General features: G+C 36.0%; 2 long non-coding RNA genes across 2 annotated transcripts; one reads left to right on the top strand and one right to left on the bottom strand.

The window, feature by feature from the left end:
- Positions 1–26: 26 nt before the first annotated feature.
- On the bottom strand, positions 27–959 carry LOC109581338 (uncharacterized). The gene is made up of 2 exons (XR_002184595.1): positions 919–959; positions 27–875 (listed from the first exon to the last, which is right to left on the bottom strand). It is a non-coding gene; the product is annotated as an uncharacterized LOC109581338 (long non-coding RNA).
- Positions 960–1,103: 144 nt separating this feature from the next.
- LOC109581337 (uncharacterized) lies at positions 1,104–2,702 on the top strand. The gene is made up of 2 exons (XR_002184594.1): positions 1,104–1,196; positions 1,296–2,702. It is a non-coding gene; the product is annotated as an uncharacterized LOC109581337 (long non-coding RNA).
- The last annotated feature ends 747 nt before the right edge of the window (positions 2,703–3,449 follow it).

Raw genomic sequence — 3,449 nt, 5'->3', positions numbered from 1 at the left:
CTTCAACATGGTCAAGGTGTTAAGTAGATGTTAAGTGAGTATGAAGTAGTTATGAATTTCATTATTATTAATTAGCATGCATTATAAAAACATTGGATTAAAACACTATTATTATACATAAAAATCAGACTCATCCAGAGCGGCCAAGTCATCATCAGAGTCAGGGTCTGATGGTAGTACTTCATCATCACTACTATCATATTAATCATCAGATTCACCACCAATTAGACAACATAGAATCATGGATGACAAATTCCCGAATTCCGTCCAGTTCCCAGTAGTGATCCTCAAAATTATCTTGAACATGTTTTACCAAGTTCTTCTATTTATCAGGAGTAGCTAAATCAAACCCTTCCTGCCCTGGCTATTCAATCTAACTCCTTGCTTTCTCTTCTTCTCACTTTGGACGCCATTTTAAACAATTTATTCTAACTTCCGGTCACACCTCCTGTTGTGATTATAATGGTAGGCAGTGGCTTTTAAGTGGCGGCAGTGCTTAGATTTTGCAGCTTTTATACTTTCTGCAGTTCCTAAAGTCTTATCCACTAGTCCTATACATCAAATGAAGCGCATTGCTGAGAATATATCTGTGTGTAAATTTGGCATTGATTAGATTTAGAGTAAAACCATAGATAGTAGAGTAAATGAGTAATTCATTTACTCTAATATCTATCTAAAACCTTTGAGTTATTTAAGTTTCATTTAGTTAGAAGTCAACCTGAACATACTATACATTTGATGTTAAGAATTTCAATTCTGGCACAAAATAATATGAAATGTCAAAGGTTAAACAAACACCACCAATACACAATGTTACATAAAATAACTATATTTTCGAAATAATGCACATAATTATAGATAGTAGAGAAAAAAGCCTATAAAGTACAGACAGTAATTTACTCCAGTGAATTTACTCACATAAGGGTGGGGCTCATAGCTGCAAAATTAAAATAAGCTAGATCTATTCATTGTCTTCTTTGCAGTGTTTATGTATCCACGCCCCTTTGCAGCACAGGTTAGCTCTCCAAATTCGGCCACTGGGCCACCTAGGAGCATAATGAGCTTCCCAATCCCCATCTCCGTGGAAGAGCAAGATAAACATCATGGAACTGGAATTAAAAGTGCCATCGTAGCTAAAAGTGAAAAACACGACTTACAAGAGCCTGCTCTACCTGCCACCTCAAGATTAAATGATGGTAAGTAACGAAGTTACTTCAGTTAGTATAATATCAAGAATTTTGAAAAGTTGAATGTAAAAAGTCACAGACTATGGTGTGATCTAGATCTATCCATAGGTGATATTAATAATGACACAGGGAGTCCAGTGGCACCACAACTAGAAGAAACAGAATATCTTCTGAGTTCTGAGGGTAGTATCCAGCGGGAACAACACAAAAAGCATGCTCTAACACCAATAGCAAAAAAGGTAGTCTGATCAAAAGAATGTTCTGTCCTTTTGGAGTAAAACAAGCTGCTGTCATTGTTGCATTATTCATCATTGTTGCTTTGTCATTGTTCGTCACTGATCTTGTCATGATAGGAGCCAAATATGGGCACAGTAAGGATTTAGTGGTCAGAAATGATTATGTTCTCCTTAAAGCAAATTCCAGTGGTCTCTATTCAGCGATGATAGCTTTCAACAATACAAATTTCACAAGTGATTATATTCAGCCAAACATGATTACTTATATTTACCAAGTTTCATGCTACGAGGTCCATAAGCTGTATGAATCACAATTTAAACATCAATCCTTAAGAGTAGCATTTAATGCATGTGGAATCTACATCAATAAGTGTGTTCTGGATGAATATTGGTATTGCTCAAAGAGTAAAGATGCTTTGATGTTCTATGCATTCGATTTTACATCCGTAAATTGAAGAGAGGAGCTCAAAGTCATAGTTTTTGATGATGCAGTGAACTATATGAACTATCTGTCTGGGAAAAAAACCTTTGAAGGAGCTCTTTATACTAGAGATGTGCCAACTGATAAAAGCTATTGGGAATTTGATTTTACTTCAGCTCGAATGAGAAAGGAAGCATCATATTATTTCTTTGTTATTGCTGACCTCAAAGGTGGAACAGAACCATTCTTCATCACGAAATATGAAATAAGGACATATTTTAATGTAAGCAAGTTGCTACCAAATTGCAAAGTTAAGAACAATGAGTCTTGTTCAAGCAATATCGGACTCACTACGCACAACTCATGCTTCCTGGCACAAGCTCAAGGTGAATATAATGCATCGTCTTATGGTTCAAAGGATATGGTTTACGTCAGCTATAAACTTAAATATCGCTCATGGTCTATTCTATTTATTGCCTCATTGTCATTATTTGGGGCACCAATCATTACTTTTATTGGTTTATGCATACTTAAAAGTATTTCCTGCCAAAAATAGGTACAGTAGATATTTGTAGTATAGCTATGCTGCTGTCAGTGCTACAACAATTTTTGACACGTTTTTTGCATTTTAATGATTTTTTATTGATAATTATGAAATGAATTTTAATTTCCTAGGCGGGGTCTCAAGCGACACATTTTGTCACATGGGTAATGAAGGTTGGTGTATAGCAAAGAATAAGCATAAGAGACATTGTGCCAACTGCTGTGTTTATTTCCTGTCACGACTCACAATTTTTAGTTTATACTTTTGTTTGTTGACATAAACCCTAAATTGCTACAGCTTCATGTCTTATGTCAGCTTGGAATAAATAAATCTTAATAAAACATGTCTAGGGCAGCCAGTAGTGGAGTAATATATTATGTTTTGCCCTCAACTTACATGTAATACTGGTCAGTTTCAGCTCCATCTATTTAGTATAGCACATAACAGTTTAAAAGCAGCTTTAATTTGAATCAGCTCAATACTTATTGTATAGATATTGATGAATCATATTTAAAACCATCAGATGCATGGGGTATAGTACTGATAATACTAGCCATCATTGGATTAATAGCTGTAGTATTCGTCACGTCTGTTTTCATCTGGTTCTGGAATACACCAATCGTCAAGTCTTCAGGAAGGGAGCAAATGATAATGCTATTGATTGGACTTACACTTTGCTTCTTCATAACCATCTTCTTCTTGTTAAAACCTTCGCCAGCATCATGTGGTCTTCAAAGGACCTGGTCCTCGAGAGGTGTAGGATGGCTGCAGCTGCTAGTTTTAAATTATTTAAATTTTACTGCCAGCTACCCTGCTGATGAGTGAAGTCAGTGAAGTAGCCCCAGATCCTTCTGCTGAAACAGTAATTGAGTTTAACTCATTTATAAGGGGTTACCATGTTTGCCAGACTATATGGGACCCAGCAATTGGTGATTTTCTGCAACTAGAAAGAGAGCCAAGCAATGAAGAAGGTAAGTTTGCTGTGGCTGTGATAGATTCAAACAATAACATTGCTGGACCATATTCCTCATTGCCTTAGACCTACATCGTCAAATTTCTGA

The sequence above is a fragment of the Amphimedon queenslandica genome, unplaced genomic scaffold, assembly GCF_000090795.2.
Source record: "Amphimedon queenslandica unplaced genomic scaffold, v1.1 AMPQUscaffold_13446, whole genome shotgun sequence".
In the NCBI taxonomy this organism is placed as follows: Eukaryota; Metazoa; Porifera; class Demospongiae; order Haplosclerida; family Niphatidae; genus Amphimedon; species Amphimedon queenslandica.
The sequence above is the reverse complement of the archived record's forward strand: the minus strand, read 5'-3'. Positions and strand labels throughout refer to the sequence as shown.